The sequence below is a fragment of the Mandrillus leucophaeus genome, unplaced genomic scaffold (assembly GCF_000951045.1).
Source record: "Mandrillus leucophaeus isolate KB7577 unplaced genomic scaffold, Mleu.le_1.0 Scaffold34, whole genome shotgun sequence".
Classification (NCBI taxonomy): domain Eukaryota; kingdom Metazoa; phylum Chordata; class Mammalia; order Primates; family Cercopithecidae; genus Mandrillus; species Mandrillus leucophaeus.
Window position 1 is genome coordinate 5,041,011 of NW_012103587.1, and position 14,402 is coordinate 5,055,412.

Sequence of the window (14,402 nt, forward strand, 5' to 3'; positions counted from 1 at the left end):
TCCAGCCTGGGCAGCACAGCAAGATCCTGTCTAAAAAAAAAAAAGAAAAATCCAGACCAAAAAAATTATACAGATTCTATTATTTCCTTAAATGATGTTTGAGAAAAATGCAACTTCATTTATAGTCACAGGAGGCAGAGGAGGGGTTGTCTGAGGAGGGTGGTATAGAAGGGTGTGAGGGAGGGATTACAAATCAAGGTGAAAAATCTTTCTGACCAGTCTCTACTAAAAATACAAAAATTAGACAGATGTAGTGGTGCATGCCTGTAATCTCAGCTGCTAGAGAGGCTGAGGCAGGAGAATCGCTTGAACCCAGGAGGCAGAGGTTGCAGTGAGCTGAAATTGCACCATTGCACCCCAGCCTGGGCAACAAGAGAAAAACTGCATCTCAAAAGAAAATTCTTTTTGAGAAGATGGATGGGCTCATTGTCTTGATTGAAGGGAGTTTTTCACAGGTGCATACGTATAGCAAAACTTATGAAATTGCACACTTTCAATGTGCACAGCTTATTGTATGTTTATCATAATTCAATAAAGCTGTTAAAAAATACTTGTCCACAATTTATTTGCCACTTTTTCTGTTAACAAACAAGATGTAATAGAAAAGTATATGCAAATACCTGTGAGTCACCAGTGTTGTGGTTGCCCAAACTTTGGAAATCTTCTTTTATATTTCTTTTGTTGGTGGGAGAGGAAGCTTATTTGTTTCCTTCCTGGGCCCTGGAATAAAATACGTTGTTGTCTGTGAAAGATACATGAACTCAGTACTACCAAATTTAGCCACCATCATCAATAACATCTCTGAAATCACAGTTTTCTGTGCTAATTGTATGATCTTCAACACTCATTAAAATAAATTCTTATTTTTTCATAGTCTACTCTATTTCCTAAAAATCATCTTTGCATTACCAGTTTGATGTTCTTTATGGAACATGGTCAGAGCTTAATGTCCATGGTGTAGTGCCTGTCTCCACCTCATTTTCCTTCTTCTCTTACCTCACCTGCTATATTTTCTCCAAATATGGTGGTAATTTCAAAAAACGTGGGTTTGTTTCTTAGTTTTGACTTTTTAATATTCCAGTGGAAGGCCGGATGCAGTGGCTTACTCTTGTAATCCCAACATTTTGGGAGGCTGAGGCGGGCGGATCACCTGAGGCCAGGAGTTCGAGACCAGCCTGGCCAACATGGTGAAACCCCTTCTCTACTAAAAATATAAAAACTAATCAGGCATGGTGGTGAGCGCATGTAATCCCAGCTACTAGGGAAACTGAGGCAGAAGTATCCCTCGAACCTGGAGGCAGAAGTTGCAGTGAACTGAGACCAAGCTATTGCATGCCAGCCTGGGCAAAAGAGCAAAACTCTGTCTCTTAAAAAAAAAAAAAAAAAATTCCAGTGGAGATTGTGCTTCTAAAACTCTATCTAAAGATGATCTAGGCTGCCTTGCTAGTAGAGTTCTAATTTGTGTCTGCAAGTGAACGTCAGGTGCGTGAGGTTTAAAAGGTAAAAAGCAGGGAAGGCATTGGTCTCCAGTGGCAGGTGCAGAAGTGCATGTGGGCATTGCTGGATGGTGAGCATGAGGTGGTGCCACAGTTTCCTGACTTCCTGCTGGGCATCAGCCACTTGGGTGCGAACATAATTCGCAAGATTTCCATCAGCCTTTCTGACTGCCTGCTCAGTCCTTCCCTGGTTGAATCAACCTTTAATTCTCTACATGAAATAATCCCTGCTAAATGCATCTAATGACTTCAGATTTTTTTTCTGAATCAGTTAGTGTTTTCATATTTGGTTGGTTGGTTTCGTCTTTTAAGTCACTAAACTTTCTGGGATTTCTTAAATTGTGGTAAAATATACATAACATAAAAATTTACTTTTTTTTTTTTTTGAGACGGAGTCTCGCTTTGTCACCCAGGCTGGAGTGCAGTGGTGCGATCTCGGCTCACTGCATGCTCCACCTCCTGGGTTCACACCATTCTCCTGCCTCAGCCTCCTAAGTAGCTGGGACTACAGACACCTGCCACCATGCCTGGCTAATTTTTTATATTTCTATTAGAAATGGGGTTTCACCATGTTAGCCCGGATGGTCTTGATCTCCTGACCTCGTGATCCGCCTGCCTCAGCCGCCGAAAGTGCTGGGATTACAGAAGTGAGCCACCGTGCTTGGCCAAAAATTTACTCTGTTAATCATTGCTAAGTGTACAGTGCATTCACACTGTTGTGTAATTGATCTCCAGAACTATTTTCATCTTGCAAAACCAAACGCTATTCCTATCTCCCCTTCCCCCAGCAAGCACCATTCTCCTTTTTGTCTCTATGGATTTGACCATTATATGTACCTCATATAAGAAGAATTATACAATATTTGTCTTTTGTGATTGGTGTATTTCACTTAGTATGATGTTTGAACCAGTTGTATTTTGTCATATTTAACATATGGAACCTTGGCCTGAGGAATAAAGCAAGTGTTTGATTTTGTTGATATAAAATAGATTCCTTTCCTAGAATTCTAAGTAGTTCTACCCATGCAAAAATATTCAAATGCTTTGTTTCTTACGTCCTCTGCAGTTTTCTACTACCCTGATTTTTAGTGCATCCAAGGGGCTGATGATAGCTAAGGATAACATGCCAGAGAACCTCTGCCCACTGGCAAGCCCCGGGAAACCTCTCCTTGTTGTGTTAAGTCTCCGAAATCAGGCACTCTTACCCATGCTGAGTGTTATCTAGACATAATTTCTCTCTAAATTCTATTACTGGCCTTTGGCTGCAGACAAATAAGTTAATTCACATCCATGTCAATAACTCAGTCACACTAAAATTGAATCAATGAATATAATTAGGACTCCAAGTATGCTGTAATTTGGCAATGATGGTACTCATAGTGAGGTGGTGAGATTAATCACTGGGTGTCGTAAATGAAATGTGCTGGTTCACAAAGAATCCAGCACAATTTCCCTGGCTGGAATGAGGGTTGGCAGTCGTGGGTTTTCCTGGATAGCGTCGGGCCCATACACTCTGGGGGAGCCTGAGTGCGCTACCGTGAAAAGATGCAAGCGTGAAGAATGTTCTCCATCACCTGGAGATTCAGGGTCAAATGAGTCAGTGTTCTCTTTTGGCTGCCCAGGTTTTGGGGGGTGCTAAATGTCTTTACCAGCCCAGGAAACCTGTGGTCCCCCAACTATCCAGTACAATGGAGGAAAATTCGAAATGAAAATACCTCATGCAAACTCGAAAGCTCATCCATGAAAAACTAACCACTTGTTCTGCACATGAATCTTCTGAATTTGGTTTTCTGGTTTACAAACCCACAGCAGATCAGAAATAGCAAGTTACAAAATGAAACAGAGCAAAGTATACATGAAATGACAATGGGCAATGAGGAAACTCTGGAAAATAACACAAACACAGCAGACGTGGGACATCCAAGAACATGTCCGTTTGGGTCATTAAATGTAGGAGCAAATAGCTCTACAGACTGCAGCAGGTATTATGTTTATCTACAAATTTCACCACCACACACACCACACGCTTACAAACATAAGCAGGTCTTATGTTTATCTACAAATTTCACCACCACACACACCACACGCTTACAAACATAAGCAGGTCTTATGTTTATCTACAAATTAAGAAACATGTTCATAATTACGATGTTCAGGTGCCCTGAAGAGACTGATAATCCTTGTAGTTTATGGAGTCAAGGGATGCAATAATATGTTTAAGCACAGTTCTATCTCCCACACATATTAACGGGCTCATACATGGTTCTTAATATGTATCAGGCATTATTATCTAGCATTTGACGGTGCTCGTTTCAGACAAAGAAAATGAGGCTCAGAGAAATTAACTAACTTTCTTAAATCACGGGGTCATTAAGTAATGAAGCATGAATTCAAACCCCAGCGGCCAAGCCCCAACCCTGCTTTTAAGTACCACAACACATAGCTCACTTGTGACACTTCCAGATAGCCAGAAGCTTTCTTCTATTGGAAACACATCCTACTACCCTCTAGAATAAAATTATTGGAAATACGTCTTTAAAAGGAAACTAACTAATGTAACTCTTTGGAGCCTGGGGGAGCCTGTGCTATTCTCATTAAGCATGAGTATTAGTGAGTTGATTTCAAAGTTTATTAAATGAGTAAGTGTGGGAAACAAATTAGGAAAGAAACTATTCAGAGGAATAAAAATGACAGAAACAGAAGTTTTAAGGTTATAATGTCCTCATGTTACAAAGCATGTGTCTGTAGGCTGATATAGGTCCAAATATATTGAATTCCTATGGACTGATGGTTTTGCACACACATTAGATCTCTTTTGGAAAGAATAAACACATACATTTGATAAAGAAGTTTGGTAGTAGTAAAAGAGATTGTGCCGTTGAGTGCAGGTGATTGTCACATTCTGTGGTATAAAGATAACCAGCTATGGAGTAGAGGGCTGGATTTGATTGCTGTCTCTACTATTTGCAAGCTCTTTGACTTTGTGCAAGTTAACTCCTTGTATCTTTCATTTTCTTATCTGCAAGACTGGGAAAATAGTAATATGTGCTTGCCAAGTTATGAGGGAGGATTAAATGAATTGGTCTTCATGTATTTCTTAAGACATGGTACTAGATCGGAGTTGGCAAGCTCTTTTCTGTAAAAGGTCAGACTTTGAAATATTTGCAACATTTCTGGCTACCAGGACAGAACTGCAGCCACTGAATTACAGAAGTCTTTTCTTTTCGTGGGAAAATAGCCATACAGCATACAGAAATTAATGAGCACAGTTGTGTTACAATGAATCTTCATTTACAAAAACAAGCTGTGGGTCAGACTTGACCTCAGGACTGTGGTTTGCTGACTGCTTCACAAGATAAATGAGGGTTAATATCATCAAAGGATTTTGATGAGAAGTCATTGGCATACTATATGAAAAGTATGTGGTACAGTATCTTGCCCGTGAAAGGTGTTTAGCAAATGATAGTTATTATTGTAAGGCAGATACTTTATATGTAACCTAGAAAATTACATATGGCTTTCCAATCATCAGATCCTCTGTCCTAGCTTCTTAATTTTCATCAAGGAAGGTTAAGAGACAAGGTTAACTTAGCTAAGAAGTAACTATGTGCAAGAATAAATGTAAGCAAAATGACAGAATTTGGTTACAGTTCCAAGATTCCTAGTTCAAAACAGAATAGGAAGAAAGGCTAATTTTCTCCTGATGTGGCCTTCCCTGACCTCGCAATATGTCCCCAGAAGGCTGTAGACCCTTTCTCCTTTATAAAACATTAAATGTGACTACCTTATATTAGTAACAGGTGTATTAATGGAGGTGCCGATGGCAGTCAGGAACAGGCTGAATGACATGAATTCTTCCCTTCATAAATGGGCATCTTTCCATGAAAGCACAACATCATTTGTTGAAGGTCAAGTAGACTAGAATTTCAGACCTGGAAACATTTGCCTTGAAGCATCAAAATAATTGAATACTGTAATGGCTCAGCACCTGGCTTAAAGTTATAATACCAAGATTTACATTATTCTTAGCCACAGGCATATTTTTCACCAGCTTTTAACAACCCACCTCCTTTTCCCCTTCCCTCCCACACAATAACTGGGATGACTTGTCTAGATCTTAGGCAAAAATTCACTTAGCACATCAGCTCCTGGAAACAAATGCACTTAACCAGAAAAATAGGGACATCAACCAGCAAAGATGCATCCTCATTTAATAGAGCTTGAAATTACTATAATCTGTAAAGTACAGTGAGAAGAAGAAGTTTCACCTGCCTGCACATCAGTCATTGATTCTCCATTTGACTTGGAGGGACTCTGAGGGACCGACCTGAGCCTGAGAAGAGGCAAGATTCCCCTTCAAGGACACACTGGGAACTTACGGACCTCTTTCTCCATGGTGCAGAGCACAGAGGTAATTACATAATTGTCTGTTCAATTACTTTATTCAAGAATCACAATCTCAAATTCCATAAGCCACCAGAGAAATGGCATCAATGAATGAAGCAGTTCATTTTAGGGACTTCAATTAACGGAAAGGGGTGTGTCCCAATAAAGTCTCATACAGTCAACTGTTTCCATGCTGGCATACCCCACTGTTAATTGATTTCCCACATTTTCAAGGCAGCAGGAAATATCATTTTTAATACTTTTATTTTTGGCTTTACAGAATTACTGCAAAGATAGTACAAAGTTCCTGTAAATCCAATGGGGATACCCAGTGCCCCTATCATTGACATCTTACATTAGGATAGTATATTATTATTAATTATTACATATTAGTATAGTATTATACATTAGTATAGTGTTATACATATGCATAGTATGTGTGATATACATTATTCATTACTATAAGTGCTACTAATAATTATTATACATTAGTATGTATAACAATATATATTATAATATATATTATACATATGTATAGTATTATACATTGGTATTAGTATTAGCAATAATTACTATATGTTAGTATGGTATATTATTAGTATGGTGTAGTTATTATTATTAACTGAAGCCCATATTTTAACCAAAAGTATAAATGGTAAATGTTCTGGTATTTAAATATTGATCACTGTGATAGGCAGAATAATTGATTCCCTCAAAGATGTCCCAAATACATAGGCAAAATAATTGTTCTCCAAACATTTCAAAGGCTTTCTAATCTTTGGAACCTATGAATAGGCTACCTTACATGGCAAAAGAGACTGTGAAGATGTGACTGAGATAAAGGTTAAGCTAATGGAGAGACTGGGAGCTTGTCCTGGACTATTCTGGTGGACCCATGGGAATCACACATGTCCTATTAGAAGGAGGCAGGAGGGTCAGAGTAAAAGGAGCTGTGATGAAGGCAGCAGAGATAGGACTGATGTGGCCATGAGCAAAGGAACACTGGAAGCTTCCGGAAAAGGAAAATGGTCACGAGATGGATTATACCTGAGAGCCTCAGAAGAAATTGAACCTTGAAGATACCTTCAAGGGATAATGATGTTGATGATTCTCTTGCTAGTCCAAAATTATCTTTGTTCAGATTTCAAATCATGAGGCACATGTCCCAGGGGCCCAACCTAGACAAAAGAAAAGCTTTGTAGATAAAGTCTTATTAAGAGAAATCAGAATAGGCCATTGAGGATTTTTCTTTAGACCCTTGAAATTGAACAGACTGACAATACACTCTGAAATGGTGCTCTCTCTGCTTGCATAATTTTAAAAAGCATAGTCACCCCATCTGTAATGACACTTCACCTGCAAACCCAGTAAGACCCATTTTAGATTTCTGAACTGGAGGATAATACATGAGTGCTGTTGTAAGACTATGCTAGTGGTAATTTGTTGCAGCAGCAAAAGGAGCTAATACAGGCATCAATTCAATGAGAAAGAAATACTCTGTTCCATTAAACAGAGACTCATCCACTAGGCCCCCATTGTGCAGAGGGTGCATGTCTGCTGTGTGACGCTAGTCTTAAAGGGGACCGAGACTGTGCCCCCTCTGTATCTCAGACCTTAAAACAGCACTTGACACAGAGAAAAGACTCATTACATATGGATTAAAGTAATGCTTTTTAGCCCTTGAAGAACTGCTATATCAATGGTTGTCTTTGATATGCTATACATTCTTTATTCTTCTTTGGCAAGAAGTGTGAGAAATATCAACTCTATTTATCTCTGTCCACTTAGGGCTCCTGAAGTACTTATCCTTATTTCCAAGCAACTTTAAGTATGTCTTTGGTTTCTTATTATGGAACAAAATGAGATACATACTTAACGGTTTGCAGATTAAGTATCATTGCAGATGGGGTGACTATGCTTTTGAAAATTATGCAAGCAGAGGGATCACGGTTTCAGAGTGCATTGTCGGTCTTTCACTTTCAAGGGTCTAAAGAAAAAAAAACTCATTGGCCTGTTTTGATTTCTCTTAATAAGACTTTAATTGTGAAGCTTTTCTTTTGTTTGGGTTGGGCCCCTGGGATAAGCGCCTCATGACTTGAAATCTGAACGAAGATAATGTTGGACTAACAAGAGATTCATCAACATCATTATTCTTTAAAACTCTGCAAAGCCCAGTGTGTTTGCACCATTAGACTTCAGTTTTCCTCTGCAAAGAGAAATCAAAGGCGATATGAGAAGACCACACACACACACACACACACACACACACACACACACACACAAAGCACAGAAATGGGAATCTCAGGATCAATGCATTATTTTTTTTCCCAGAGAGGTTCTGATGGGAGAAAGGGCTTTTCTGCATCTCTTTCCCTACATCTTGCCCCTCCTGCCCACCCTTGTCCTTTACCCCTGCACAAACACATTGTAGACCCAGCCATTGGACACCACTCCTGTGTTTTCCCTGTTTCCTCTTTGACACCTCAACCCTGGCAAGGAAGGCATAGCCTATGCCATCCTGGGTAATTATAGTTTGAACACTTTTCCCCCCAAGTCTCATGTTGAAATGTGATCCCCAATGTTGGAGGTGGGGTCTGGAGGGAGGTGTTTGAATCATGGCGGCAGATCCCTCATGAATGGCTTGGCGCCGTTCCTTTGGAGATGAGTGAGTTCACAGAAGAGCTGATTGTTGAAAAAAGCCTGGTCTCCTCTCACTCTCTCACTGTCTCGCTCCTTCTCTCTCTTGCTCCCACCCTCCCCATGTGACGCACTGGCTCCCCTTAGCCTTCCACCATGATTGTAAGCTTCCTGAGGCCCTCACCAGAAGCAAATACGGGCACTATGCTTTGTGTACAGCCTGCAAAACTGTGAGGCAAATAAACATCTTTTCGTTATAAATTAGCCAGTCTCAGACATTCCTTTTTAGTAACGTAAAAATGGCTTAACACTCTAAGCCTGTTTTGAGCACATTCCATTGAGGTCTGCTCACAGGTGATTGTCTCCTCCACACACCTCTGTAATCTGTGCTGTTGCTATTAGTGTATCCCTCTCATGATGTCGCTGCTGTGGACACAGCCTGCGCCCCCTCCCCAGAGTTATATTTCCATAGACCTTGCTCTTCCTATATATTCCAGAAGCAACTCAGCTGGGGTGTGGCCAAGAAGGGTGACAATCACAGAAATGATTTCTCTCTTCTGCCTCCTTCAGGAAAATCTGGGCTCCAAAATCTGCTTCTACTGATACCTGGCTGTGGCCAAGGTCTTTCCACCCCTCCAAGGCCTCCATTTTTTTATCTTCATAAGACAGAACGATCCAACCTGCCTATCAGTATTGTGAGTGTGTCACGGCTCCCCTGAAGTCCTGCAAGTTCTTGACTGCAGGTTCCCAGGAAATGGCAGATGTGACTAGCAATGATTCATTCATTGTTTCATTAGTCAAGCCAGCTTCCCTGATGATCTACTGGGTGCAGGACTCTGGCATGGCAGGCTGTGCATTCTGCCCGTGCCCAGTTCACATTTCAGCCCTGTCTTTTGCTGCCTGGGTGAGCTGGGCTGAATTACAGATCCTTTGCACTTCAGTTTTCTCCCTTCTAAAATAAGTGCTACAGTGGCATTGCCCTCAGAATTGTTTTGCAAGGAAATCAAGGAGTGTCTTGCCTAATGTATGCAAGACACATAATTGGCCCTAGAAAATTTTAGATAATAATAATGCCACTATTACATTTATCGAAGGGCTCAGACAGTGTGAGTCCCGAGCTGTGTGTTAACCACTGCAATTATTGCTAGTAATGATGTTATTTTAAACTTGTTTAATTATTCCTATATGTACACAGTAGTGCACCCTTATTTGGGGTTTAACTTACACTGGTTTTAATTACCAAAGTTCAAAAATAGTAAGGTATTTTGAGATAGAGAGAAACCACATTCATAAAACTTGTGTTACAGTATATTGTTATAATTGTTCTACTTTACTATTAATTATTATTGTTAGTCTGTTATTGTGCTTAATTTATACTTTTATGATTTAAATTTTTTGTAGAGATAGGGTCCTACTATGTTGCCCAGGCTGGTCTTGAACTCCTGGCCTTAAGCAATCTTCTTGCCTCTGCCTCCCAAAGCACTGGAATCACAGACAAAAACCACCATAAACAACTTCCTAATTTATAAATTAAACTTTATCACAGTTCTATATGGATAGGAAAAAACATAATCTACGTAAGGTTTACACTATCTGCAGTTTCACACATACACTGAGGGTCTTGCACTGTATCCTCTGCAGATAAGGGGGAATGACTGCATACACATATATGTGCTTCTATGTGACTATCCACATTTAGATGCAGGAGTAGGTGCAGGTGGATACAGGTACGGGGTATACATAGATAGACATAGAGATGTGTTTTTCCTCTTCAAAGAGCAAGGACTTAGGAGAAAACAGAACTAACAAACTGGAACATAGATTTGAGGAACTTGCCCAGAACACAGAGAGACAAAGCCCTGAAAAATATTCTACAGAAGATAAGAGACATGAAGGATAAAATAGGCAGGTGTTCCATAAGATGAGAGAAGAATGAAGAGGAGCAGCATTTGAAGAGATGAATCTAAGCATCATCTTAAGTTCATTTTTGTGAAATGCACCTTCAGATTCAAGAATTTACATCAAAACCCCAAGCAGAAGTTTTCTAAGCCCGTGTCTAGATAGCACTTGGTGAGTAAATTCAAGCAAACTTTAAAAATACAAAATAGTGGCCAGGCGCAGTGGCTCACGCCTTAATCCCAGCACTTTGGGAGGCCGAGGCAGGCAAATCACGAGGTCAGGAGTTCAAGACCAGCCTGGCCAGCATGGTGAAACCCTGTCTCAATAAAAATACAAAAAATTAGCCAGGCATGGTGGCATGTGCCAGCTACTTGGGAGGATGAGGCAGGAGAATTGCTTCAATCCAAGATGCTGAGGTTGCAGTGAACCGAGATCTCACCACTGCACTCCAGCCTGGGCGACAGAGCGAGACTATGTCATATATATATGTGTGTGTGTGTGTGTGTGTGAAAATAATAAAAATTATGATAAATTTAATGATGATTAAATTTAAAAATATTAAAAATCAAATGATGCTAAAATTCCAAGTAATAATAATATATAATTCTAACAATTTGGCATTGGATATTTTGTTTATGGTGGTTAAGTACATATAATTTGAAATTACGTTACAGTGCCCTAATATTTAGATTTTAAAAAAATCAAGCATACTACAAAAGTCACTTAAAGATAAAATTATATATGTCCTTTTCAGGGACATGGATGGAGCTGGAAGCCATTATCCTCAGCAAACTAACGCAGAAACAGAAAACCAAACACCGCACGTTCTCACTTAAAAGTGGGAGCTGAAAAGATGAGAACACATAGACACATGAGGAATAACAACACATACCGGGTCTTGTTGGAGGGGGAGAGTAGCGGGAGGGGGAGCATCAGGAAGAATAGTGAGCGGATGCTGGGCGTAATACCTTGGTGATGGAATGATCTGGGCAGCAAACCACCACGACACACGTTTACCCATGTAGCAAACCTGCACATCCTGCACATGTACCCCAGAACTTAAAATAAACGTTGAAGAAAAAAATACAATGATATAGACAGAATACAAGAAAACTAATGGAAAAAGTATGTACAATAAATGCCAACCAGGGAAAACCTGGTAAGGTTTTATTAAATGTCAGAGAAATAGTATTCTAGGCAAAAATGTTCTGGATACAAATAGAATACTAAATAATGACATAAGAAACAACCTACGAGTTTGTGAGAAATCTAAAATTGGAAGTAACTAAGAACACAATTTAAATGTAAGTTGCTGTATGTACTGTCAGAAATATAAGGTGAATTTAACAAATAATTTTAGGAGTAAGAAGGTTTATCATACCTTACTTGGAAGCTGATGTGCCAAACAGATATAAATGAGGAGGAAAAGCAATAGAGGAGCAAATTTTAACTAAAGGACTTATTTAAACGAAAGAATATGCATTTCCTCTAAACACAAAATATTTCTAATGATATAAAAAATCTTTAAACAATTAATTTAAAACGAAACACTTTTTTGAGCAGTTGATTTCATCCATATAGATTCTTTTTATTTATTTATTTATCTAACTTTTATTTTAAGTTCAGGGGTGCATGTGCAGGTTTATTATATAAGTAAACTTGTATCATGGGGGTTTGTTGTATAGACTATTTTATAATCACACAGGTATTAAGCCTAGCAGCCATTAGCTGTTTTTCCCGACTCCCTCCCTCCTCCCATCCTTCACCCTTTAGTAGGCCAGAGTGTGTTGTTCCCCTCTATGAAGACGTTTTTAGTTTTTTGGTTTTTGTTTTTGAGACAGGGTCTCACTCTGTCACCCAGGCTGGAGTGCAGTGGCACAACATTCGCTCATTGCAGCCTCCACCTCCTGGGCTCAGGTGATCCTCCCACCTCAGCCTCCCAAGTGGCTGGGATTACAGGGCCATGTCATCACACCCGACTAATTCTGTATTTTTTGTAGAGATAGTGTTTTGGTGTATTGCCCAAGCTGGTCTCAAACTCCTGGGCTCAAGTGACCCCCCTGCCTCAAACCTCCCAAAGTGCTGAAAACACATTTTTAAACCAGAAAAATATTAAAAGCAAACCAAATCTTCATAGATTTCGGATTTATGTAAAACAAGAAACTATAATACAAATGAGAAACATTTCGAGTTGAACCACAATGAAAACAAGGTCTACAGATCCTGGCACAGGCGCGGAAACGATGTGTAGAAGACACATCACCATACATGTGTTCTGGAGTGAGAATTTTAGAAAATAGAACAAAAGAGTAACAGTGAGTAGAGTAAAGAAAGCAATTAGAAATAGAGAAATTAGTTCAAAGGAAATCACAGGAGACATTGAAAGAACCAGTAAAACCAACATGGAATCTTCAAGGAAACCAAGGAAACGGCAAAACCATTTGAATGATCGATTGAAAGAAACAGTGTGTGTGTATGTGTGTGTGCATGTGTGCATGTGCTGTGCGTGTGTGTTTAATAAAGGTAAAGACAAGAGAAGAGACAGCCATAGATAAATTATCGTCTTTGGAGAAGATCAGAGATAGTTTTCCTCCTCATTCTTGAACTTCCTTCTCAGCTTCAGTAAGAATGGTGACTCTCTTGCAGGGCATGTGGGAAGGAATTAAACTTCAGTTTTGTTCAGCCTTTCTAAAAAACAAATAAGTAACCGCTGTATGAGAGACAAAGCTAATAAAATGTGTGGCATTATGAAACAATTGAGATCACATCTGATATGAGGAAAGGAATTAATTGTTAGAAAAATATGCGAACACTGGCCTTTGCAAACTTATCTCTACTGTAAGAACCTATAAAAACAAGGGTAATGGTGTCAGAACTTCTGAGCCAGCATTAATGAGTTTCCTATTTTTTGTTTTTGTTTTTGAGACAGAGTTTCACTCTTGTTGCCTAGGCTGGAATGCAATGGCGTGATCTCAGCTCACTGCTACCTCTGCCTCACGGGTTCAAGCAATTCTGGCTCAGCCTCCCAAGTAGCTGGGACTAAAGGCACCTGCCACCATGCCCAGCTAATATTTGTATTTTTAGTAGAGATGGGGTTTCACCATGTTGGCCAGGCTGGTTTCGAACTCCTTACCTCAGATGATCCACCTGCCTCAGCCTCCCAAAGTGCTGAGATTACAGGCGTGAGCCACCGCACTCAGCCTATTAATGAGTTTCTGACAGAAAATTTGTCTTGCAACCAAATCAGGTTGTGTGTGGACTTCCCCTTCTTGGTGACCTTCCTACGCTCATGTGAACCTGCATGTGCTCTGGTGCCCACACTCTGCCCTTTATGTATTAGTAGGAGCACAGCTTTCATGGTAGAGATAAAGATTGAAGAAGAAGGGATTAGCAAGACTTGAATGAAAAGAATTTGGTAGTAAGAATAATTTGTAAAATATCCTATCTGATCATTTTTACAGTATCAAATTTGGTCCATTTGCTGTTACGTGCAGGGGCTATACAGAAGTTTGTTTTTCTGAACAAGAAGGATTTATAAAAAAGTAATTAACATTTATAATAATATTGTTATTATTTTAAGTGCCCATTAGGCCAGATGTCTAAAAAATAGTTATAATTTATCTCCAATCTTTACAAAATCACAGCAAGGGAGATACTGTTATACCCATTTCACAGATGTAAAAGCTTGAGGCAGTCACTAGTTATAGCAGAGCCAGGATTCTCAGCCATGTCCCTCCAGAACTAAAGTCTAGCTCTTTAAAATTCATTGTTATCTTCCCAATTAGAGGGAAAAAATGTGTAGACTGACAGGTGACTTCTCAACCAAAATCATTGAAAGTATCTCAGCAAAAATATCCTTTAAAAATGATAGTGAAATAGACTTTTCAGACAAAGAGAAACTGTCTTTGTTACCAGAAGACCCACATTAAAGAAAATATCAAGGGTTGTTATTCGGGAAGAATGAAATAATCCCAAATATTGGCC

General features: G+C 39.5%; 1 long non-coding RNA gene across 1 annotated transcript in view; it reads left to right on the forward strand.

Annotated features, from left to right (window-relative positions):
* Positions 1-5,596: 5,596 nt before the first annotated feature.
* Positions 5,597-14,402, forward strand: part of LOC105545843 — a 39,464-nt gene continuing 30,658 nt past the window's right edge. Inside the window, exon 1 of the long non-coding RNA XR_001007001.1 lies at positions 5,597-5,907. This is a non-coding gene — a long non-coding RNA (uncharacterized LOC105545843). The remainder of the gene's footprint in view (positions 5,908-14,402) is intronic.